Source organism: Musca autumnalis, unplaced genomic scaffold, assembly GCF_047663935.1.
Source record: "Musca autumnalis isolate F117 unplaced genomic scaffold, ASM4766393v1 scaffold_1, whole genome shotgun sequence".
Classification (NCBI taxonomy): Eukaryota; Metazoa; Arthropoda; class Insecta; order Diptera; family Muscidae; genus Musca; species Musca autumnalis.
The window spans coordinates 56,036,218-56,063,311 of NW_027411644.1; the positions used below are offsets into that span (position 1 = coordinate 56,036,218).

Below are 27,094 nucleotides of genomic sequence, written 5' to 3' on the forward strand. Positions count from 1 at the left end.
TGGAGGATCTTATAACAATGGTATAATTTTTTTCCTGGACATGTTCTTATTTCCTGAGATAATGTTCCAAATTGTCTAAAACAACCAGTGAGGTATTCTAGTGTCCAAAGAAGACCTCTTGAGGTCCTCGATGATCAAGATATCAATAGAAGACCTCTTAAAGTATTCCAAAGTGAACCGACGATCTTCTGAAATCTTTTCAGAACAAAAGAAGACCTTTTGAGGTCTTCTAAAGCCAACAGAAAACTTCCAGAGGTGTTGTAAGATCAGCAGAAGACCTTTCGAGGTCTTCTAAGTATAACAGAAGACCTCATGGGATCTACTTAGGTCAACGGAAATCCTTCTGAAGTCTTCAACGGCCAACAGAATATCTTCTAAACTCAACAGAAGGCGTTCTTAGGTGTATAAATATCAACAGAAGGCCCCTTGAGATCTCCTATGGTCAATAGAAAACTTCCTGAGTTGTTCTAAGATCAACAGAAGACCTCTTAAAGTCTTCTAGGTTCAACATAAGGCCTCTTGGGGTTTTCTAACGTCAAAGGAAGACCTTCTGGGGTTTACTAAGGTCAACAGAAGTCATTTTGAGGACTTCAAGGACTAACTGAAGACCTCTTGGGGTCGAGAGGACCTCTTGATGTGCTCTAAGATCAACAGTAGACATCTGGGGTCTTCTTTGGCCAACAGAAGACATCTGGGGGACTTCTAGAGGTGTTCGATGATCCACAGTGTCAAAAAAAAGACCTCTTGAGGTCTTCGATGATCAAGATATCAATAGAAGACCTCTTAAGGTGTTAAAAAGTGAACCTCTTGGAGACTTAAAGAGGTGTTCGATGATCCACACTGTCAAAAAAAGACCTCTTGAGGTCTTCGATGATCAAGATATCAATAGAAGACCTCTTAAGGTGTTCCAAAGAAAACCGACGACCTTCTGAAATCTTTTCAGGACAAAAGAAGACCCTTTGAGGTCTTTTAAGGCCAACAGAAAACCTCCTTAGGTGTTGTAAGATCAACAGAAGACTTCATGGCATCTACTTAGGTCAATGGAAATCTTTCTGAAGTCTTCTACGGCCAACAGAATACCTTCTAAACTCAACAGAAGATGTCCTTAGGTGTATTAAGACCAACAGAAGGCCTCTTAAAATCTCCTATGGTCAATAGAAAACTTCCTGAGTTGTTCTAAGATCAACAGAAGACCTCTTAAAGTCTTCTAGGTTCAACATAAGGCATCTTGAGGTTTTCTAACGTCAAAGGAAGACCTTCTGAGGTTTACTAAGGTCAACAGAAGTCATTTTGAGGACTTCAAGGGCTAACAGAAGACCTCTTGATGTGCTCTAAGATCAACAGTAGACATCTAGGGTCTTCGATGATCCACAGTGTCAAAAAAAGACCTCTTGAGGTCTTCGATGATCAAGATATCAATAGAAGACCTCTTAAGGTGTTCCAAAGTTAACCGACGACCTTCTGAAATCTTTCCAGGGCAAAAAAAGAACCTTCTGGGGTCTTCTAAGTCAACAGAAAACATCCTGAGGTGTTGTAAGATCAGCAGAATACCTTTCGAGGTCTTCTAAGTACAACAGAATATCTTCTAAACTCAACAGAAGACGTCCTTAGGTGTAACAGATCAACGGAAGACCTCTTGAGATCTCCTATGGTCAATAGAAAACTTCCTGAGTTGTTCTAAGATTAACAGAAGACCTTTTGAAGTCTTCTAGGTGCAACATAAGGCCTCTTGAGGTTTTCTAACGTCAAAGGAAGACCGTCTGAGGTTTACTAAGGTCAACAGAAGTCATTTTGAGGACTTCAAGAAGACCTCTTGGGGTCTTCGAAGGTCAACAGAAGACCTCTTGATGTGCTGTAAGATCAACAGTAGACATCTGGGGTCTTATTTGGCCAACAGAAGACCTCTTGGGGACTTCAAGAGGTGTTCGATGATCCACAGTGTCAAAAAAGATCTCTTGAGGTCTTCGATGATAAAGATATCAATAGAAGAACCGGCGAACTTCCGAGATCTTTTCAGTACAAAGGAAGACCCTTTGAGGTCTTCTAAGGTCAACAGAAAACCTCCTGAGGTGTTGTAAGATCAGCAAAAGACTTTTGAAGGTCTTCTAAGTCCAACAGAAGACCTCTTGGGATCTACTTAAGTCAACGGAAATCCTTCTGAAGTCTTCTACGGCCAACAGAATACCTTCTAAACTCAACAGAAAATGCCCTTTGGTGTATTAAGATCAACAGAAGGCCTCTTGAGATCTCCTATGGTCAATAGAAAACTTCCTGAGTTGTTCTAAGATTAACAGAAGCCCTCTTAAACTTCTTGGGAACTTCAAGAGGTGTTCGATGATCCACAGTGTGAAAAAAGACCTCCTTCGGTGATCATAAGGTGTTCCAAAGTGAACCGGCATCCTTCTGAGATATTTTTAGGACAAAAGAAGACCCTTTGAGGCTTTCTAAGGTCAACAGAAAACCTCCTGAGGTGTTGTAAGATCAGCAGAAGACCTTTCGAGATCTTCTAAGTACAACAGAAGACCTCATGAAATCTACTAAGGTCAACGGAAATCCTTCTGAAGTCTTCTACGGCCAACAGAATACCTTTTGAACTCAACAGAAGATGTCCTTAAGTGTAATAAGATCAACAAAAGACCTCTTGAGATCTCCTATGTTCAACAGAAAACGTCCTGAGTTGTTCTAAGATCAACTGAAGACCTCTTGAAGTCTTCTAGGTTCAACATAAGGTCTCTGGGGTTTTCTAACGTCGAAGGAAGACCTTCTGAGGTTTACTAAGGTCAACAGAAGTCATTTTGAGGACTTCAAGTGCTAACAGAAGACCCATCGGGTCTTCGAAGGTCAACAGAAGATCCCTTGATGTGCTCTAAGATCAACAGTAGACATATGGGGTCTTCTTTGGCCAACAGAAGACCTCTTGGGGACTTCAAGAGGTGTTCGATGATCCACAGTGTGAAAAAAGACTCCTTGAGGTCTTTGATGATCAAGATATCAATAGAAGACTTCTTAAGGTGTTCCAAAGTGAACCGGTTAAATTCTGAGATCTTTGCAGGACAAAAGAAGACCTTTTGAGGTCTCCTAAGGTCAACAGAAAACGTCCTAAGGTGTTGTAAGATCAGCAAAAGACCTTTCGAGGTCTTCCAAGTCCAACAGAAGACCTCTTGGGATCTACTTAGGTCAACAGAAAACTTCCTGAGTTGCACTAAAATTAACAGAAGACCTCTTGAAGTCTTCTAGGCTCACCATAAGGCCTCTTTAGGTTTTCTAACGTCAAAGGAAAACCGTCAGAGGTTTAGTAAGGTCAGCATAAGTCATTTTGAGGACTTCAAGGGCTAACTGAAGATCTCATGGGGTCTTCGAGGGTCAAGAGAAGACATCTTGATGTGCTCTAAGATCAACAGTAGACACTTGGGGTCTTCTTTGGCCAGCAGAAAACCTCTTGAGGACTTCAAGTGTCAAAAGAAGACCCCTTGAGGTCTTCGATGATCAAGATATCAATAGAACCCCTCTTAAGGTGTTCCAAAGTGAACCGACGAACTTCTGAAATCTTTTCAGCACAAAAGAAGACCCTTCCAGGTCTTCTAAGGTCAACAGAAAACCTCCTAGGGTGTTGTAAGATCAGCAAAAGTCCGTCTAAGTACAACAGAAGACCTCTTGGGATCTACATACTTAGGTCAACGGAAATCCTTCTGAAGTCTTCTGCGGCCAACAGAATACCTTCTAAACTCAACGAAAGACGTCCTTAGGTGTAATAAGATTAACAGAAAACATCTTGAGATCTCCTATGGTCAACAGAAAACTTCCGGAGTTGTTCTAAGATTAGCAGAAGACCTCTTAAAGTCTGCTAGGTTAAACATAAGGTCTCTTGAGGTTTTCTAACGTGGGAGACCTTCTGAGGTTTACTAAGGTCAACAGAAGTCATTTTGAGGATTTGATGTGCTCTAAGATCAACAGTAGATATTTGGGGTCTTCTTTGACCAACAGAAGACATCTTGGGGACTTCAAGAGACCTGTTCTAAGATCAAATAAGACCTCTCTAAGGTAACAGAATATCGCTTGAGGACTTCTATGATCAACAGAAAACCTTTGAAGTGTTCTAAGAGACCTCTCAAGATGTTCTAAGGCAACCGACAATCTTCTGAGATCTGCTCAGGACAAAACAAGGCCTTCTAAGGTCAACAAGAATACCTATTGACATAAATCCTGATAAAGACCACTTTTCGGCTCGTGATGAAATTTTATTAGAGGATCTTGGCGGATTCGCCTCTTCTAAGGTCAGCAGAAGACATCTTGAGGTTCTCTCAGGAAATCAAAACACATTCTGAGGTTTTCTAAGGTCAACAGAAGTTCTCTTGAGATCTTCCAATATCAACAGAATGCCTTTTGAGGTCTTCTAAGGCCAGCAGAATACCTCTTAGGCCAGCAGAAGACCTCTTTAGGTTTCATAGGTCAAGAGAAATCTTTCTGTGATTTTCTATGGTCAACAGAATACCTTCTGAGGTGTTCTAAGATCAATGGTAGACCTCTTGCGGTCTTCTAAGGTCAACAGAAGTCCAGGTCTTCTATAAGCTCTTTTGAAGCCGTCTAATGTCAACAGACAGACAATGAGGTCATCTTAAGCTCCTTAGGTGTTCTAAGATTTCTAGAGGACTTTAAGGGTCAACAGAAAACCTCTTTAGGACTTCTAGGATAAACATAAGGTCAACCGACAATCTTCTGAGATCTGCTCAGAACGAAAGAAGACCTTCTGAGGTATTTTAAGGTCAACAGAAGATCTATTTGGAGTAAATCCAGATCAAGTCCACTTCTCGGAACGTGATGCAATTTTTTTAGGGGATCTCAACGGATTGGGCTGACAGGGAGACTTTTCTGTAGAGGCCATCTAATGTCAACGGAAAACTTTCTGAGGTCTTCTAAGGCCAGAAAAAAAACGTTGAGATCTTCTTCGGTCAACAGAACCCCTTTAGATATCTTCTACGATCAAAATAATACCTTCTTAGGTCTTTTTAGGACAATAGAAGACCTCCTGAGGGTTTCTGAGATCAACAAACGATTTATTGAGGTCTTCTAGGGTCAACAGAATACTTCTTTAGGATTTCAAGGGTCAACAGAAGACCTCTTCAGTTCTTTCAGGGTCAGCAGAAGACATCTTGAGGACTTCTAAGGACATCAAATGACTAATTAGGGTGTTCCAAGGCCAAAAAAGACCACTTGGTTATTCTAAAGCCAACAAAAGACCTCTTGGATCTTCTAAGGTCAACAAAATACCTCTGAAGATATTCTAGTGTCAAAAGATGAATACCTGTTGGCATAAATCCTGATAAAGACCACTTCTCGGCTCGTGATGAAATTTTATTAGAGGATCTTGGCGGATTCGGCTCTTCTAAGGTCAGCAGAACACATCTTGGGGTTATTAAAAACCCTTCTGAGGTTTTCTATGGTCAACAGAAGTTCTCTTGAGGTATTCCAATATCAACAGAATGCCTTGTTTTTTCTAAAGACAACAAAATATAAATGTGGATTTTGCCAAAAGAAGACCACTTGAGGTCTTGTAATGACTACATAAGAATATGTCTAGGGTAAACACAATACCTCTAGAGGATTTCTCTTGGGGTTTTCTAGGGTTTAAAAAACTCCTGAGACCTCTTCATTCTTATAAGGTCAACAGAAGACCTCTTGGAACTTCTATGGTCAACATAATATCTCTGAAGATATTCTAGTGTCAAAAGAAACCCTTTTGATTTCTTCCAGGGTAAACAGAAGACCTCTAGAGGACTTCTATAGTCAACAGAATTCCTCCTGAAGTGTTATAAGATCAATAGAAGACCTCTTGACGTCATCTAAGGCCAACAGAAAAACTCTTGAGGACTTCTAGAGCCAACAGAAACCCTATTGTGGTCTTCTAAAGTAAACACAATACCTCTCCTAGGGTCAACAAAAGATCTTTTAAGGTCTTCCAGGGTCAGCAGAAGACCTCTTGATGTCTTCTAAGGACAACAAAAGACACATTTGGGTACTGTAAGGCCAACAAAAGACCACTTGGGGTCTTCTAATGTCAGCAGAAGACAACTTGGGATCTTATAAGGTCAACAGAATATCTCTTGAGGTATTCTAGTGTCAGAGGAAGACTTTTTGACAGTATACCTCTAGAGGACTTCTATAGTCAAAAGAAGAAAGAGCTTCAAGGGCCAACAGAAGACCTATTGGGGTACAACACCTCTTAACGTCAGCTAGGGTCAAGAGAAGATCTTTTGAAGTCTTCAGGGGCCAGCAGAAGACCTTTTGAGGTCTTTTAAGGCCAACAAAGACAAATTGAGACCCTGTTGGGCCAATAGAATTTCTGAGGTCAACAGAATATCTCTTGATGTACCCTAGTGTCAAAATAAGACCTCACGAGGACTCATATAGTCAACAGAAGACCATTTGAAGTGTTCTATGATCAACAGGAGCCTCATTGAGATATTTTTGAGTCAACAAAAGACTTTTGAGATCTTCAAGGGTCAACAAAAGATCTCTTGAGATCTTCTATGGTAAGCAGAAGAACTCTCATGGTCTTATATTTTCAACAGAAGTCCTTTGAGGTATTCTAAAGTCAACGGAAGACCTCTTGAGGTTTTGTAAGGACAACAGAAGAAGTCTTGGAGAGTTCTAAGATCAACATAATCCCTTGTGAGGTATTCGATGGTCAACAGAATATCTTTTGAGGTCTTCTAAGATCAACGGAAGACCTTCTGAGGTCCTCTAACATGAACAGAAGACTTCTGGTGGTTTTCTCAGATCGTGTGGAAATCTTATTAGACTGCCACTTTTCAGATCATGTTTACATTTTAAATCGGCTAAACTTTGTGATCTTGACTACAAAAGTGCAGTTAAGTAAATTTGAAGGCTATAATTTTATTATCCATTGTTACACCAAAAGTTCCAGAATCCCGTCCAATTGGTGTTCTTGTAATGTAGGTAGAATTCTCGTTTTTCTGGTGTAGATTGGGTTGATTGGACCTGTCACTGAAATAATGAAGCTCATTAACATATGTACTAGGGTTATGACTTTTCGACATTTTGTTTCTAAAAAATGATTTCCTGTAGCGCGGATGAATGAACTTTTGCCAATTAATCACTAGACTAACGTTCATTCCATTGAATTGTACAAAAAGTTCACGCACGAATCGATTTAAAAAAAATTATTTTTTTGAAAAAATGCATGAAATGAAAAAAAAATTCAAAAAAATTTTTTTTTGTTGGACGAATGAATTGTCCTCACGCACAAATCGATTAAAAAAATATTTTTCTGAAAAAATTTATGAAAGTAAAAAAAATTCAAAAAAAAATTTTTCTTGTTGAACGAATGAATAATCTTCAGCATGCTAAAAACTAGAATTACGTTAATTCTATTCAAATATTGAAAAAGGCCATGCACTAAGCACTTTGAAAAAATTTTGAATGTATAATTAAAAAAACGTTTACGACATTTTTATGATTCTCAGATTAAAGAAAATTGGTGAGAAACAAATGTTATGTAAGTTTAGTTATCTCATGTGGCTCTATAGTTTATTTTCAATTATATATGTGCTTACAGTGACTTCATAAAATTGCCCATATTTCTGATTAATTCAAATTTTAAAATCATTTTGTGCGTGAGGTTTTTCCACGGAATCACCTTTTAATTAAGATTTTATGTAATCTTATATAGAAACTCAACGCGCTATGATACAGAGATATGAGGTTGTAAATGCCTAACATTTTTCGCTGGAAACCGCCAGAACTTCTTTTTTCGTTTAATAAAAAAACTGTTTTTTTTTTTTTAATTAACACTTCGTTCCAACCTAATGCACTTCAAACAAATAAACATTACAATTTTCTGTCATCTCGTTTTTGTTTTTACCCACAAATATGTGTTACAAAGTCTTCCATGTTGGCCGACATTTTAATTGAATCCAATTTTAATTTCCATGCCTCAAAATTGGGAGAGAGAGAGAAAAAAAGAAAATTTGTTCAATTTACTTTTGTCTTTAAATTGTTTCCCATTTGGACACCAATGATGATGATGAGCATGATGATGATACTTAATTAGCTGAGTATTGATTGTTTGAAAATAGGCTATAGAATGAAATACAATATGATGAGCCACTCATACAACAGCTTATCACAGGCAATCCATATGTTTGGTTAATTTGTGTGATTAAACTTCAAAGCGGCATGAATGGCCAGTGACAAATGACAAGAAGAGGAAATTCGGAATAAAATTACAACAGTTACACAACAGCAAAGAATACTGCGTGGGAAAATGTTATGTAGCAGATGTACTACATATATAGATATGTATGTTTGTAGACCTCAGATGGGCCTTATGAGTGAATTTCTTTATTTTATTTTAAAACTTTTTTTTTGCTAGGTTTCGGGTGGGGAATCAAAGAAGATTTATCTGTTTATAGAATAAATAACAAAATCTGCCGAAGATAAAGTGACATTTTTGAAGTTTGCCAACAAAGAGGCTATCAATGGGTATTTATCTTCTTATTCAAATCCATGTAGTCTACTTACTCGTGTAATTAATCTCAATATTAAAGGGCTAATTTCAATTTAACCGTTCTGACAGATGCTCTATACCAAATACAGCTGAATGTTCTGTACACACAATATTATATATCTCAATGTCTAGAGCGGTTAGTTTTACAACATTTCTTTCGATTAACCCTTAAACGGCTGGGCAACACTACCCAGCAAAAAGTGCCCTATCCACCATATGGTGATTAGGATGGCTCTCACAATAGGACCCGAGGAAGTACTGCAACGAAAGCATGTCATTGTGTTGCTGTACTGAAAAAATCTTTGTCTCCCATGTAGAGGGTCCACTGAAGACATGAGGAGGCACTATCTTGCAGTTCTCAGGGCGGCATTCTCACAGGTTTGAATAATTTTCCATTGTGTTGCACTTATATTCGCGGACCAAACTGGCGCCGCTAATCTTACCACAGGCCGACCTATCGCGTTATATGTAGTTTGACGTAGTTTGTGGTCCGAATTCTGCTACCATCAACCATGGCATTCAACTCTGTTCTCACCTCTGCCACCCATGTGGTGAACTGAGTGGCCGTAGATTTAGTGGCGGATATTTACATAGTCAAATAGGAGTTCAGCCTTTCACAAATGACATTAAGGAAGGTACCTCTGAAGTCAAAATCGTACAATCATTTGCAGAGAGAGGTAGAGGTTAAATATTTTTAGAGATATCACCCCACCTTCGGAAACTTCCTGTTTCACTCTATGGGGCTTGTACTTTTTATTGCTGAATTCCACATACGACTGGCGTCCACACATATAATTAATTATCCAACGTTGCAAACTTAGCCGGAGGGTTGTCTGCTCGATGTCCTGAAACAGCGTGGAGTTCTTGACAGTATGAAAAGATTCGGATAACTAAAGCGTTCTTTCACACGGCTTGCTCTGCTTAAGTCCTCGACTAATATGTGTGGAGCTGGCGTGCAGCGCTGTTGTAGTGCTGCGCTGCTTACGGAAACCATGCTGATGATCGAAACTGGAAAGCTATTAATGACGCTGAGGAGGAATAAAACCTCATGGGTCTTTGCTACGGGCGACAGAAGCGAAATCGCTGTGTACGATTCACCTTTGCTGTCTGGCTTCAGTAGCCCCTTCCATTTTCCACACTTCGGAAACGATGAGAACTTTAGTGAGATACTCGAGCTTGTGAGCTTCCTGACACTGGGGTTGGTAGGACGAAATTCATCAAGGGGAGTTTGATCTCACATCGGCTATTCTATCGGCTGGTGTATGGCGAGCGGCTGCAGCAGTAATGATGCCTCGGAATGTCCTTTCTGCTACCCGAACATCAGAAGGGTTGGGCAGATAACTGAAGCATGATTTGTGATCTCTCTGAAACTCAGCCAATTAACCTTGCCATGATTGATGAAAATGCGGCGTTCAGAGGTGATGAAACCGACCGGTCTGCTGATAAAGACCATTATGGGGAGATTGTTCGATCCAAGAAAAACAACGGGTTGCCAGGTGACATCATTTGTCAGAGCAGGTGAGACGATGGTCCCCTCTAATTCTTGTAACGGCGTCCTTGTTGACCGTGCAAAACGTAGATCTATCAATCTGCTAACTGCACAATAGCCCTCTGGTCATTTCCGATGAGCATTAAAGTCCTCCAAGGCCAGACGGTTATGACCTTCCTCTATCTATAGAAGACTTCGGCAGAAGGTCCACAATTTATATGAAACCTCGTCAGAAGGCCATTTATGTGTAGGAGATCTCGTCAGAAGGTCTTTTATCTATAGGAGAACTCGTCAGAAGGACCTCTGTCTACAGGGCACATAGTTAGAAGGTAATCTATCTAGAGAAGACCAAGTAAGAAGCGTATTTATCTAAAGGAGTCCTCGTCAGAAAGTCCTCTATCTATAGGAGACCTCGTGAGAAGGTCCTCTGTCTACAGGACACATCGTTAGAAGGTAATATGCCTAGAGAAGACCTAGTCAGAAGGTCATTTATCTATAGGAGTCCCCGTCACAAGGTCCTCTGCCTAAAGGAAACATCGCTAGAAGGTAATCTGTCTAGAGAAGACCTAGTTAGAAGGTCATTTATCTATAGGAGACCTCGTCAGAAGGTCCTCTATCTATAGGAGACCTCGTCAGAGGTCCTTTATCTATAGAACACGTCGTTAGAAGGTAATCTATTGTTGGTTGAGGTCTTCAGGAAGTCCTCTATGGGCAACAGAAGACCTCTTGCGGTCTTCTATGGCCTAAAGATAACTTCTTGATGTCTCCTATAGCCAAAAGAAAAAAATAAGGTCTTCTGTAGGTAACGGAAGACTTCTCGAGGTCTTCTTTAGAAAACAGATGACTTCTTGAGGTCTCCTATAGACAACAGAAGACTTCGTGCGGGCTTCTATAGGCAACATACGACCTAAAGATGTCTTCTGTGAAGACCGCCTGAGATCTTCTAACGCCAACCGAAGACTATTTGATATCATTTATATGCAACAGAAAATTCTTGAGGTCTCTCCTCTGCAACAGAAGACCTCTTGAGGTCTACAGATAACATCATGACGTCTTCTATAGGCAAAAGAAGACTTTTGAGGTCTTCTCTGGGCAACAGAAGATATCTTGAGGTCTTCTATGGATAATAGAAGATTTCTTGAGGTCTTCTTTAGACAACAGATGACTTCTTGAGGTCTCCTACAGACAACAGAAGACCTCTGCAGCTCTCCTAAAGGCAAAAAAGATCTTATGAGGTCTTCTATAGGCAACATTAAACCTCTAGATGTTTTATTGATTTAAGGGCAACCGAAGATTCTTTGAGGTCATTTATATGCAACAGAAAATTCTTGAGATCCTCTATGGGCAACAGATGATCCCTTGTTATCTTCCACAAGCAACATAAAACTTCTAGAAGTCTTCTGTGGGAAACAGATAATCTCTTGAGGTCTACTATTGGCAACAGACAACCTCTTGAGTGAGGTCTTCTATGGGCAACAGAAGGTTTCTTGAGGTCTTCTATAGGCGACAGAAGACTTCTTGAGGACTTTTATAGGCAACAGAAGACCTGTTGAGGTTTTCTATAGGCAACAGAAGACCTCTTGAAGTGTTCTATAGGCAACCGAAGACCTCTTGGGGTCTTCTATAGACAACATAAGAACTCTTAAAGTGTTCTATAGGAAAAAGTAGACCTCTGGAGGTCTCTATAGGCAATAGAAGACCTCTGGAGGTCTTATATAGGCAACAGAAGCCCTCTTGAGGTCTTCTATAGGCAACAGAAGCCCTCTTGAGGTCTTCTATAGGCAACAATAGAAGACCTCTTGAGGACTTCTATAGGCAACAGAGGGCCTCTTGAGGTCTTCTATAGGCAACAGAAGACCTCTTGGGGTTTTCTTTAGGCAACAGAAGACCTCTTGAGGTCTTCTATAGGCAACAGAAGATCTCTTGAGGTCTTCTATAGGCAACAAAAGGCCTCTTGAGATCTTCTAAAGGCAATAGAAGACGACGTCTTGGGATTTTTTATACTCAACAGAAGAACTTTTGAGGTCTTCTATGGGCAACAGAAGACCTTTTGAGGTCTTCTATGGGCAACAGAAGACCTCTTGAGGTCAGAAGACCTCTTTAGGTTTTCTATATGCAACAGAAGACCTCTTGAGGTCTCTTATAGGCAACAAAATACCTCTTGAGGTCTTCTATAGGCAACAGAAGACCTCTTGAGGTCTTCTATAGGCAACAGAAGACCTCTTGGGGTTTTCTTTAGGCAACAGAAGACCTCTTGAGGTCTTCTATAGGCAACAGAAGATCTCTTGAGGTCTTCTATAGGCAACAAAAGGCCTCTTGAGATCTTCTAAAGGCAATAGAAGACCTCTTGAAGTGTTATATAGGCAACAGAAGGCCTCTTGAGGTCTTCTATAGTGCAACAGAAGACCTGTTGAGGTTTTCTTTATGCAACATAAAACCTCTTGAAGTGTTATATAGGCAACAGAAGACCTCTTGATAGGGAATAGGTCTTGAGGTCTTCTATAGGCAACAGAAGACCTCTTGAGGTCTTCTATAGGCAACAGAAGACCTCTTGAGGTCTTCTATAGGCAACAGAAGACCTCTTGAGGTCTTCTATAGGCAACAGAAGACCTCTTGAGGTCTTCTATAGGCAACAGAAGACCTCTTGAGGTCTTCTATAGGCAACAGAAGACCTCTTGAGGTCTTCTATAGGGAATAGAAAACTTCCTGAGGTCTTCGTTAGGCAACAGAAGACCTCTTGAGGTCTTCTATACTCAATAGAAGACCTCTTGAGGTCTTCTATAGGCAACAGACGACCTCTTGAAGTTTTCTATAGGGAATAGAAGACCTCTTGAAGACTTCTATAGGCAACAAAACAACTCTTGTGGACTTCTATAGACACCAGAAGACATCTTGAGGTCTTCTATAGGCAACAGAAGACCTCTTGAGGTTTTCTAGAGGCAACAGAAGACCTCTTGAGGTCTTTTAGAGGCAACAGAAGACCTCTTGAGGTCTTCTATAGGCAACAATAGGTCTCTTGAGATCTTCTATAGGCAACAGAAGACCTCTTTTGTGTTCACTACGATGCATAAATTAACTTATTAATTAATAATAATAAATACTCGCAGACATAAATATTTACCCCGACTTTAAAACATATTCCGTTGTATTGACCAACAAAACGCTCTTTTTAGAACATTGTCTTGGGATGATAAACAAAAGAAGATCGACGACGACGACAACAACCTGTTGATTATTGATTCAAATTGAATTGAATTGTCGCCACGTCAATTTTTTCAATTGGCAAACTTTATGTAGATTGGCACCGCAATGAAATGGCAAATACTTATATTGGGGCATGGATGGATGGATGGATGACTTGCAGAATGACTCGTTGACTGACTGATTGATATACATATGTATGGTGGGGTGGTGTGGGGTGTTTGTTTGTATGTGCGTGTATTAGGGGTTATGTAGGGCACTCTTAATAAAAAATATAAAACTTCAAACATTTGCGCCTTTATGTTCTCTTTTTTTCCTCCTCTTAAGTACTCAATAAAGTCTTAGCATGCGTTACCATTTTGAGTCTGCCTGAAATACCCTAGCGGGAGAAGCAAGGCGGTTGATGCTTGTTGCATCGATAAATCAATTTCAATTTGTATGTTTATGGTTGCAGGTGCCAATGCACCACGCCACGCCAGTCTGTCAATGTTTGTAATTTAACAGATAGTTATAGTTTCCATTTGTGTTAATGTGGATAATGGCAGCAGCGTGGGTTTGTTTTCTACATAGTAAAGGGTGTTTTAGAGGACATTTTGATAAACTAAAACATTGATGGTCGCCGCATTTTCTCGTACAGGAAGAAATGTCGCACAGGGTGTTTACCTACAAATTAGAACTTCCAATGTACAAAATAAAAATATGCAGTGCGGAGAAAATAAATTGAGCTAATTTTACAAGTGGTATAGAGGTCATAGAATAACTACTTATTGGTGAGACATGCCTCTCGTTAAAATAACGGGAGAGTATTTGTTGATGGCAGGTTTATATGTTTATGGTTACAAAAAACTACCAGCTATTAACGTTCTTACTCGATTCTAGAAGTGACCCTAAACTGTATTAAACCGCGAAATTGTTAAACTTTTACGAAGGAGGCCCCTGAAGGAATGGATTAACATAAACAACGGTACTTAAGCAAACATTTTTAAGTTTTGTGAGGAACTTACCCGAAGGTTTTATCCATCATAGACCTTCTTGGAACTTGATGTACTGTTGAAAGAAATTATACAATGTACAGTTCGTATCGTCGTGCTCATTAGTTATTATATTTGGTCGCTGTAGGGTGTTTAGAGGTTTTGAACAATTTCGTCCGGAAGAATTGACTTGACGACGAAATACATTATAAAGCTGTAAACGGGACCAACAGGACTTCTCCTTCGATTACCATTTCAAATTGATTCTCGAGGCAGAGTTTTTTCTAACTTTTAGGACATTTTTCAGGAAGTATGGACCTCCCCTCTGAAAACTATATCGTCGTAGCAGAGAACGGAAGGAAAATCTGCTACAAAAAATGTTAAAACAATCCGAGAGCTGATCTTAAATTGTACTTTTTTTAAGAAAATTGTTGACATGTTGTGTGGAAGATGCCCGAAGGAGTGCACTGTTATAGTCCATATTCGAACCTGATCTATGTCTCAAGAAAATATTATAATGCGCCAAGTTTCGGTCAAATCAAATCATTTTAGTTGGTACAGGAAGGGTTTTTTACAGCTTGAGACCATTATCTAAGGAAGTGAGTACGTAATCCCGACTTATATTGAACCATCATAATATGGACATCGAGGAATACCTATCTGCAAAAATTTCAAAACATTCTGAAAGATGATCTTAAACTCTGAATTTATGGAAATTTTGTGTGAGAGGGATCCGAAGAAGTCTGAACCAAATCACTTGATCCGTTCGAGACAGGGTTAAATCCACTCCAGATTGTGTGTTACGCATTTAGTCCAAACATACATGGGTCCAAATCCATTATTTCGAAGAGGCACATTTTGATCGACCTCTTCAGAGGTCCTCTATCTATAGGAGACCTCTTCCGAAGGTCCTCTATCTATAAAAGGCATGTTCAGACGGTATTAGGAGGAGCCCTCGTGAAAAGTTTATCCGTCTATAGTAGACTTCGTCAGAAGTTCCTCTATAAATAGGAGACCTCGCCCGAACAGCCACAGGAGACCTCGTCAGAAAGTCCTCTATCTACAGGAGACATCTTCAGAGTGTCTTCCTTCTATAGGAGACCTCTTCCGAAAGTCATCTATCTATATGAGACCTCGTCGGAAGAGCTTCTACCCATAGGAAACTTGTCGGAAGGTCCTCTATCTACATGAAACCTCATCAGAAGGTCCTCTATCTACAGGAGATCTTGTCAAAAGGTCCTCCATCTATTGGAGACCTCGTCAGAAGATTCTCTATATGTAGATGACCACCCCAGAAAGTCCTGCGTCTATAGGAGACCTCGTCAGAAGTTCCTCTAACTATAGGAGACCTCGTCAGATGTCACTCCATTTGTAAGAGACCTCGACAGAAGGTCCTCTTTATACAGGAGACTTCGTATGAAGATCATATATTTTTAGGAGACCTCGTCAGAAGGTCAAAAGGTCCTCCATCTATATGTAGATTACCTCGCCAGAAGGTCCTCCATCTATAGGAGACCTCGTTAGAAGTCACTCCATTTGTACGAGACCTCGCCAGAAGGTGCTCTTTATACAGGAGACTTCGTATGAAGATCATATATTTTTAGGAGACCTCGTCGGAATGTCATCTTTTTGTAAGAGACCCCGTCAGAAGTTCCTCTATATATAGGAAACCTCGCCAGAAGGTCATCTATCTATAGGAGACCTCGCAAAATGATCCACTATCTGTATGAAACCCAGTCAGAAGTTCCTCTATTTATAGGAGACCAGGTGAGAAAATCCTCTATCTACAGGAGATCTCGTCAGAAGGTACTACATCTATAGAAGACCTCGTCAGAAGGTCCTCAATCTATAGGAGACATCGTCAGAAGGAGACTTCGTCAGAAGGCCCCCTATTTAAAGGAGACCTCATCAGATGGTCATCTCGCTATAGGAGACCTCGTCAGAAGGTCATCTATATATAGGACACCTAGTCAGAAGGTCCTCTATCTATAGAATAACTTGTCAGAAGGTCCACTATCTATAGGATAACTTGTCAGAGATTCCTCTATTTATACGAGACCTCGACAGGGGTTAATTTATCCAAAGGAGACCTCGTCAGAAGGTCCTCTATCTATAGGAGACTTTGTCAGAAGTTTCTCTATTTTTAGCAGACCTCGTCATAAAGAACTCAGATCTCGTCGGAAGGTCCTCTTTCTATAGGAGACCTTGTCAAGAGGTCCTCCGTCTACAGAAGACCTCGTTAGATGGTCTTCTATCCATATGAGACCTCGTCAGAAGATCCTCCATATGTAGATGACCTCGCCAGAAGGTCCTGTATCTATAGGAGACATCGTCAGAAGTTTCTCCATCTATAGCAGACCTCGTCATAAGGTCCTCTATAAATAGGAGATCTCAGACCTCGTCAGAAGATCCTCTATCTATAGGAGGCATCTTCCGAAGGCCCTCTATCTATAGAAGGTCAGTCAGAAGATCCTCTGTACATAGGTGACCTCGTTAGAAGGCCATCTATCAATAAGATATCTCGTCAGAATGTCCTCCATATATAAGAGACATTGTCAGAAGGTCATCTTTATATAGGAGACCTTGTCATGTGGTCCTCTGTCTAAAGAATACCTCGTAAGATGATCCTCTATATATAAAAGACATTTTTAGAAGGCCCTTCTTCCATAGGATACCTCGTCAGAAGGTCTTCTATCTATAGAAGACCTCGTCAGAAGGTCTTCCATCTATAGAAGACCTCGCCAGAAGTCCTCTATCTACAGGATAACTCGTAATAAGGAGACCTCGTCATCTTCCTTTTATAGGAGACCAGAAGGTCAGAAGGTCCTCCATCTACAGACTATATCTTAAGAAAGTCCCCTATATATAGGAGACCTCTTCAGATGAGTCTATGTCTATGGAGATCATGTCAGAAATTCCTCTATCTATAGGAGACCTCTTAAGAAGGACCTCTATCGGTAGAAGTCCTCATCAAAAGGTTTCTATATTTAGAAGGTCTCGTCATAAGGGTTTTATCCGTCATCGAATGCTAGAAGATCTCTTAAAAAGGTCCTCTATATGTAAAAGACTTGTGCAGAAGCTCATCTACCTATAGGAGTCCCCCTCAGAAGTTCCTCTATCTATAGGAGACCTCGTTAGGAGGTCCTCGTCGGAAGCTCTTCTATCTATAGAAGACCTCATAAAAAGGTTTTCTATCTGTAGACGACCTCACTAGAAGGTATTCTATCTGCAGAAGACCTCGTCAGAAGCTCGTCTATCTATAAAAGGCATGTTCAGACGGTATTAGGAGGAGCCCTCGTGAAAAGTTTATCCGTCTATAGTAGACTTCGTCAGAAGTTCCTCTATAAATAGGAGACCTCGCCCGAACAGCCACAGGAGACCTCGTCAGAAAGTCCTCTATCTACAGGAGACATCTTCAGAGTGTCTTCCTTCTATAGGAGACCTCTTCCGAAAGTCATCTATCTATATGAGACCTCGTCGGAAGAGCTTCTACCCATAGGAAACTTGTCGGAAGGTCCTCTATCTACATGAAACCTCATCAGAAGGTCCTCTATCTACAGGAGATCTTGTCAAAAGGTCCTCCATCTATTGGAGACCTCGTCAGAAGATTCTCTATATGTAGATGACCACCCCAGAAAGTCCTGCGTCTATAGGAGACCTCGTCAGAAGTTCCTCTAACTATAGGAGACCTCGTCAGATGTCACTCCATTTGTAAGAGACCTCGACAGAAGGTCCTCTTTATACAGGAGACTTCGTATGAAGATCATATATTTTTAGGAGACCTCGTCAGAAGGTCAAAAGGTCCTCCATCTATATGTAGATTACCTCGCCAGAAGGTCCTCCATCTATAGGAGACCTCGTTAGAAGTCACTCCATTTGTACGAGACCTCGCCAGAAGGTGCTCTTTATACAGGAGACTTCGTATGAAGATCATATATTTTTAGGAGACCTCGTCGGAATGTCATCTTTTTGTAAGAGACCCCGTCAGAAGTTCCTCTATATATAGGAAACCTCGCCAGAAGGTCATCTATCTATAGGAGACCTCGCAAAATGATCCACTATCTGTATGAAACCCAGTCAGAAGTTCCTCTATTTATAGGAGACCAGGTGAGAAAATCCTCTATCTACAGGAGATCTCGTCAGAAGGTACTACATCTATAGAAGACCTCGTCAGAAGGTCCTCAATCTATAGGAGACATCGTCAGAAGGAGACTTCGTCAGAAGGCCCCCTATTTAAAGGAGACCTCATCAGATGGTCATCTCGCTATAGGAGACCTCGTCAGAAGGTCATCTATATATAGGACACCTAGTCAGAAGGTCCTCTATCTATAGAATAACTTGTCAGAAGGTCCACTATCTATAGGATAACTTGTCAGAGATTCCTCTATTTATACGAGACCTCGACAGGGGTTAATTTATCCAAAGGAGACCTCGTCAGAAGGTCCTCTATCTATAGGAGACTTTGTCAGAAGTTTCTCTATTTTTAGCAGACCTCGTCATAAAGAACTCAGATCTCGTCGGAAGGTCCTCTTTCTATAGGAGACCTTGTCAAGAGGTCCTCCGTCTACAGAAGACCTCGTTAGATGGTCTTCTATCCATATGAGACCTCGTCAGAAGATCCTCCATATGTAGATGACCTCGCCAGAAGGTCCTGTATCTATAGGAGACATCGTCAGAAGTTTCTCCATCTATAGCAGACCTCGTCATAAGGTCCTCTATAAATAGGAGATCTCAGACCTCGTCAGAAGATCCTCTATCTATAGGAGGCATCTTCCGAAGGCCCTCTATCTATAGAAGGTCAGTCAGAAGATCCTCTGTACATAGGTGACCTCGTTAGAAGGCCATCTATCAATAAGATATCTCGTCAGAATGTCCTCCATATATAAGAGACATTGTCAGAAGGTCATCTTTATATAGGAGACCTTGTCATGTGGTCCTCTGTCTAAAGAATACCTCGTAAGATGATCCTCTATATATAAAAGACATTTTTAGAAGGCCCTTCTTCCATAGGATACCTCGTCAGAAGGTCTTCTATCTATAGAAGACCTCGTCAGAAGGTCTTCCATCTATAGAAGACCTCGCCAGAAGTCCTCTATCTACAGGATAACTCGTAATAAGGAGACCTCGTCATCTTCCTTTTATAGGAGACCAGAAGGTCAGAAGGTCCTCCATCTACAGACTATATCTTAAGAAAGTCCCCTATATATAGGAGACCTCTTCAGATGAGTCTATGTCTATGGAGATCATGTCAGAAATTCCTCTATCTATAGGAGACCTCTTAAGAAGGACCTCTATCGGTAGAAGTCCTCATCAAAAGGTTTCTATATTTAGAAGGTCTCGTCATAAGGGTTTTATCCGTCATCGAATGCTAGAAGATCTCTTAAAAAGGTCCTCTATATGTAAAAGACTTGTGCAGAAGCTCATCTACCTATAGGAGTCCCCCTCAGAAGTTCCTCTATCTATAGGAGACCTCGTTAGGAGGTCCTCGTCGGAAGCTCTTCTATCTATAGAAGACCTCATAAAAAGGTTTTCTATCTGTAGACGACCTCACTAGAAGGTATTCTATCTGCAGAAGACCTCGTCAGAAGCTCGTCTATCTATAAAAGGCATGTTCAGACGGTATTAGGAGGAGCCCTCGTGAAAAGTTTATCCGTCTATAGTAGACTTCGTCAGAAGTTCCTCTATAAATAGGAGACCTCGCCCGAACAGCCACAGGAGACCTCGTCAGAAAGTCCTCTATCTACAGGAGACATCTTCAGAGTGTCTTCCTTCTATAGGAGACCTCTTCCGAAAGTCATCTATCTATATGAGACCTCGTCGGAAGAGCTTCTACCCATAGGAAACTTGTCGGAAGGTCCTCTATCTACATGAAACCTCATCAGAAGGTCCTCTATCTACAGGAGATCTTGTCAAAAGGTCCTCCATCTATTGGAGACCTCGTCAGAAGATTCTCTATATGTAGATGACCACCCCAGAAAGTCCTGCGTCTATAGGAGACCTCGTCAGAAGTTCCTCTAACTATAGGAGACCTCGTCAGATGTCACTCCATTTGTAAGAGACCTCGACAGAAGGTCCTCTTTATACAGGAGACTTCGTATGAAGATCATATATTTTTAGGAGACCTCGTCAGAAGGTCAAAAGGTCCTCCATCTATATGTAGATTACCTCGCCAGAAGGTCCTCCATCTATAGGAGACCTCGTTAGAAGTCACTCCATTTGTACGAGACCTCGCCAGAAGGTGCTCTTTATACAGGAGACTTCGTATGAAGATCATATATTTTTAGGAGACCTCGTCGGAATGTCATCTTTTTGTAAGAGACCCCGTCAGAAGTTCCTCTATATATAGGAAACCTCGCCAGAAGGTCATCTATCTATAGGAGACCTCGCAAAATGATCCACTATCTGTATGAAACCCAGTCAGAAGTTCCTCTATTTATAGGAGACCAGGTGAGAAAATCCTCTATCTACAGGAGATCTCGTCAGAAGGTACTACATCTATAGAAGACCTCGTCAGAAGGTCCTCAATCTATAGGAGACATCGTCAGAAGGAGACTTCGTCAGAAGGCCCCCTATTTAAAGGAGACCTCATCAGATGGTCATCTCGCTATAGGAGACCTCGTCAGAAGGTCATCTATATATAGGACACCTAGTCAGAAGGTCCTCTATCTATAGAATAACTTGTCAGAAGGTCCACTATCTATAGGATAACTTGTCAGAGATTCCTCTATTTATACGAGACCTCGACAGGGGTTAATTTATCCAAAGGAGACCTCGTCAGAAGGTCCTCTATCTATAGGAGACTTTGTCAGAAGTTTCTCTATTTTTAGCAGACCTCGTCATAAAGAACTCAGATCTCGTCGGAAGGTCCTCTTTCTATAGGAGACCTTGTCAAGAAGTCCTCCGTCTACAGAAGACCTCGTTAGATGGTCTTCTATCCATATGAGACCTCGTCAGAAGATCCTCCATATGTAGATGACCTCGCCAGAAGGTCCTGTATCTATAGGAGACATCGTCAGAAGTTTCTCCATCTATAGCAGACCTCGTCATAAGGTCCTCTATAAATAGGAGATCTCAGACCTCGTCAGAAGATCCTCTATCTATAGGAGGCATCTTCCGAAGGCCCTCTATCTATAGAAGGTCAGTCAGAAGATCCTCTGTACATAGGTGACCTCGTTAGAAGGCCATCTATCAATAAGATATCTCGTCAGAATGTCCTCCATATATAAGAGACATTGTCAGAAGGTCATCTTTATACAGGAGACCTTGTCATGTGGTCCTCTGTCTAAAGAATACCTCGTAAGATGATCCTCTATATATAAAAGACATTTTTAGAAGGCCCTTCTTCCATAGGATACCTCGTCAGAAGGTCTTCTATCTATAGAAGACCTCGTCAGAAGGTCTTCCATCTATAGAAGACCTCGCCAGAAGTCCTCTATCTACAGGATAACTCGTAATAAGGAGACCTCGTCATCTTCCTTTTATAGGAGACCAGAAGGTCAGAAGGTCCTCCATCTACAGACTATATCTTAAGAAAGTCCCCTATATATAGGAGACCTCTTCAGATGAGTCTATGTCTATGGAGATCATGTCAGAAATTCCTCTATCTATAGGAGACCTCTTAAGAAGGACCTCTATCGGTAGAAGTCCTCATCAAAAGGTTTCTATATTTAGAAGGTCTCGTCATAAGGGTTTTATCCGTCATCGAATGCTAGAAGATCTCTTAAAAAGGTCCTCTATATGTAAAAGACTTGTGCAGAAGCTCATCTACCTATAGGAGTCCCCCTCAGAAGTTCCTCTATCTATAGGAGACCTCGTTAGGAGGTCCTCGTCGGAAGCTCTTCTATCTATAGAAGACCTCATAAAAAGGTTTTCTATCTGTAGACGACCTCACTAGAAGGTATTCTATCTGCAGAAGACCTCGTCAGAAGCTCGTATATCTATAGGAGACTTCGTACAAAAGTCGTCTAACTATAGGAAACCTCGGCAGAGGGTCCCCTATCTATAGGAGACTCCGTCAGAAAGTCCTCTATCTATAAGATACTTCATCAGATGGTTCTCTATCTATAGAAGACCCTGTTAGAAAATCCTCTATCAGTAGGAGACCTCGTCACTAGTTCATCTATTTACAGGAGACCTCCTCAGAAAGTCCTGTATCTATAGGAGGTCCCCTATCTATATGAAACCTCGTCCTATAGATAGAGGATTCATCTATAGGAGACATCATCAAAGGTCTCCTATCTATAGGAGCACTCGGCAGAAGGTTCTCCATCTATAGAAGACCCCGATAGAAGGTCATCTATATATAGTAAACCTCGCCAGAAGTTCCTCTATCTACAGGATACCTCAGTAGACGATCGTCTTTTTGTAGGAAACATCTTCGGACGGATATATTGTCAAAAGATTCTTTATTTATAGGAGACCTCGTCAGAAGATCCTCCATCTACAGGAGATGTCGTCAAAAAGTTATCTGTCTGCAGGTGACCTCGGCAGCAAGACTGCTATCTATAGTAGGCCTTATCTGACGATCATCCCTATGTAGAAGACCTCGTCAGAAGGCCACCTATCTATAGGATAACTCGACAGAAGGTCAAACAGAAGGAGACCTCGTACACTTTATAAGAGACGTCGCCGGAAGGTTCCTATCTATAGAAGACCTGGTCAGAAGGACCTCTATCTATAGGCTACCTCGTCTGAAAGTCTTCTTTCTATAAAAGGCCTCGTCAGAGGATCCTCCAGATATAGGAGACCTCGTCAGAAGGTTCCTACATATAGGAGACCTCGTAAGAAGGTCCTCTATCTGGAGCAGATATCGTAAGATAATAACCTAACTAGAGGAGACCTCATTAGAAAGTAATCTTATCCAAAGGAGACCTCGTCAGAGGGACATCTATCTGTAGGAGACCTCGTCAGAAGGTTCTATATTTGTAGGAGACCTCGTCAGAAAATGCACTACCTATAGGAGGCTTCGTCAGAAGGTCCCCTCTCTATAGATGACCTTGTCAGAAGATCCACTATTCATAGAAGACTTTGTCGGAAGGTCATCTATCTAAAGGAGACCTCATCAGAAGGTCATCTATCTGTATGAGTCCTCGTCAGAAGGTTCTATATCTACAGTATACCTCATCAGAAGATCCTCTGTATTTAGGAAACCCGTTAGAAAGTCCTCTATCTCGCCTGAAAGTCCTCTATCTCGCCTGAAAGTCCTCTATCTATAGAAGACGTCGTCAGAAAGTCATCTTTCTATAGGAAACCACGTCAGAAGGTCCTCTATCTATAGGATATATCGTCAGAGACCTACAGTAGACCTTGTCATAAGGTCATCTATCTTTAGAAGACCTCGCCTCTATCTATAGGAGAACTCGTCAAAAGTTCCTCCCCCTCAGAAGTTCCTCTATCTATGGGACACCCCGACAGAAGTTCCTCTAGCTATCTACAGAAGACCTCAGTAGACGATAACCTTTTTGTAGGGAACACATCTTCGGACGGATATATTGTCAAAAGGTTCTTTATTTATAGGAGACCTCGTCAGAAGATCCTCCATCTACAGGAGATGTCGTCAAAATGTTATCTGTCTGCAGGTGACCTCGGCAGCAAGATTGCTATATATGGAAGACCTCGTCAGAAGGTCATCTATCTATAGGATACCTCGACAGAAGGTCAAATAGAAGAAGACCTCGTACACCTTATAAGAGACGTCGCCAGAAGGTTCCTATCTATAGAAGACTTCGTCAGAAGGATCTCTATCTATAGGATACCTCGTCTGAAAGTCCTCTTTCTATAAAAGTCCTCGTCAGAGGATCCTCTAGCTATAGGAAATATCGTCAGAGACCTATCTCGTCAGAAGGTTCCTACAAATAGGAGACCTCGCAGGAAGTTCCTCTATCTATAGCAGATATCGTGAAAGTAACCTAACTACAGGAGACCTCGTTAGAAAGTAACCTTATCCAAAGGAGACCTCGTTAGAAGGACATCTATCTGTAGGAGATCTCGTCAGAAGGTTCTATATTTATAGGAGACCTCGTTAGAAAATGCACTAACTATAGGAGACTTCGTCAGAAGGTCCCCTCTCTATAGATGACCTTGTCAGAAGATCCACTATTCATAGAAGACATCATCTGAGGTCATCTATCTAAAGGAGACCTAGTCAGAAGGTCCTCTATCTGTAGGAGTCCTCGTCAGAAGGTTCTCTATCTACAGGAGACATCGTCAAAAGATCCTCTGTATGTAGGAAGCCTCGTTAGAAGGTCCTCTATCTCGTCTGAATGTCCTCTATCTATAGAAGACATCGTCAGAAAGACAATTTTTCTATAGGAAACCACGTCAGAAGGTCCTCTATCTATAGGATATATAGTCAGAGGCCTACAGTAGACCTCATCATAAGGTCATCTATCTATAGAAGACCTCGCCTCTATCTATAGGAGAACTCGTCAGAAGTTCCTCCCCCTCAGAAGTTCCTCTAGCTATAGAAGACCTCGTCAAAAATCATCTACCTATAAAAGACCTTGTCAGTAAGTCATCTGTCTACAGGAGACCTCGTTAGAAGGTCCTCTCTCTAGGAGACATCGAATATTATCGACCTTCCTTTAGGAGACCTCATTAGAAGGTCCTCTCTCTAGGAGACATCTAATATTAACGTCCTTCCTTTAGGCCGAATAATCTCTTGTACTTCTCCTGATACCCTTTTAAATATTTAGTGTTTATATGTATTGCGACCACAGTTAAGATGACAACTTTAATTCCTCTATCTCTGTTCTGTTGTGCTGTATTCCGTTCCGTTCTGTTGATGTTCTCTTAAAAAGCTAACAAACAACCTACTTTTTTAAACGCGCTATTTGTCATAAATAACAAGACACGTTTTGCAGCTACAAATTCTTTGCTCTACTCTCCCTTGAAGCAAATTTTGTGCATTTTGTTTGGTTTCTTGTAAATAGCCAAGTTTGTGTCGCTGTTGTTGTATTTATTATTGCATTGAAGCAAAAATCATGATGGCATTTCCTGTTCTAATATTTTATATTACAACTTTTTATATTTATGATGACAATGTTTGGTGTGTCATGGAGAGGGGAGGGAATAAGTGGATGTATACAGAGAGAGAGGGAGATAGACGTTATCTTTATCTGTTTGATTTTATATTCCCTGTTTTTTGTCACAGCGGAATATTCACATGAATGGGTACAGTATTTTGTTTAATGTTAAACAAATATTAACAAATTAATAAAATTGGACAAACGTTCTTATAGCGTGTTTACATTTGTATGGGAAGAATGAAAACGTACTATTAGTTCAAATTTACAGTAATTAATAGTTTATCGGTGAGAGAGGGTTTTAAGAAGTAAAGGGTCCCCATATAACCTTACCTCCATCTTCATCAAACCGACAATTGCCGCAAAGAAATTGAACCACGGTTTTAATAATAGTACATTCAAATAAGGCCTTATAGCCGCTTTAGTGAAACTGTGTAACGCGTCGTGTGTGGTTAGTCAGCTTAAAGAGAAAACAATACACCATAAATAAATCCTTTGTATAAGACATATGAATAACCTACTTCTATAGCTACAAACCATCAGCTACTTTGCTGCAACTATTCATTCAGTTTTTCTTTTTTTATTCGCACTTTCAGTGTCACCATGAATCTCATAATAGATTCACGAATGTGGAACGATTTGCTTTTACTTTGGCCTTTTTCTTGTTTTTTTTTTTTGTTTTTCCTTTTTAATTCATATTTATCCAACATGTGATATGTGATCGGAATGTCACAAGGCTGGTTTGCATTATGCCAAGGATTCATTTACTCTTTCCAACAGTTATCTGCCATTTGTTTATTTGTCAAAATGATTGCCTTTAGGAAGTATATAGTGTACGTATGTATTAGGCGTGATAGAAAACTTACGGCCAACAAAAGCTAAATGCTTTGCCATAACGCTTCATATCCAGATCTCATCTGAAAGTAGTCTTCTTATAGGAGGCATTTTCAGAATGTATTCAGCCCAATTATGAATATCAACTCCCCGTGAGTTTTCTCACCTTAAGTTGAATCGGCTGAAAGAAAAAACTCACGGGGAGTTTACATTCATAACCACCCCGATTATGTCCATAGAAGACCTCGCCGGAAGGACCTCTATATAGGAGACGTCCTTCGGAGGATATTTCTACTGACAGGGTCTTCTTCGATAGAAGATCCCTATAGCCCTCTATATATAGATGATATCTGCCGAAGATTCTCTACATATACGAGAACTTGTCAGATCGTTCTCTACCTATAGAAGACCTCTACAGAACGTTCTCCTTCTATAGGAGACCTCTTAAGAAGGTCCTTCGACTGAAGACTATTTGTCCATAGGAGACCTCACCAGAAAATTCTATATCTTTAGCAGACCTTGTAAGCAGTTCGTCTACCTAATGAATAGGATAGCTCGTAAGAAGGTCCTCTATCTACAGGAGTCTTCGTCAAAAGGTCGTCGATCTACAGGAGACTCCGCTAGAAGATCCTCTATTTGTAGGAGACCCCATCAGGAGTTAATTTATCTAATGGAGACCTCATCAGGAGCTCATTTATCTAAAGTGAAGAAGGTGCTCAATCTGTAGGAGACTTCATCAGAAGTTTCTCAATCTATAGGATATCTCGGAAGGTCCTCTATCTAATGGAGAACTCGTTAGAAGGTTATTTATCTGTAGAAAACTTTGTCAGATGGTCCTCTACCTATAGAAGAACTCGTCGGAAGGTAATATATCTGTAGGAGAGCTCTTCAGAAGGACGTATATTTATAGGGACCCCGTCAAAAGTCCTCTATCTACAGGAGACATCGTCAGAATATTCTCTATCTATATAAGACCTCCTCAGAAGGCCATATATCTATAAGAGACCTTGTCAGAATGTCCGCTATCTATAGAAGATCCTGTCAGAAG

At 40.7% G+C, this 27,094-nt stretch overlaps 1 protein-coding gene across 10 annotated transcripts in view; it reads left to right on the forward strand.

Moving 5' to 3' along the window:
- Positions 1-27,094, forward strand: part of Tk (Tachykinin) — a 118,221-nt gene that overhangs the window by 66,004 nt on the left and 25,123 nt on the right. The window contains exon 1 of one of the 10 annotated variants that reach the window (XM_073963499.1): positions 25,548-25,663. The exons of the other annotated variants lie outside the window; for them this stretch is intronic. The gene's annotated coding sequence lies outside the window, so the exon portion shown is untranslated. Of the gene's footprint in view, positions 1-25,547; positions 25,664-27,094 lie in introns of those variants that run through there. 10 annotated transcript variants of the gene reach the window in all.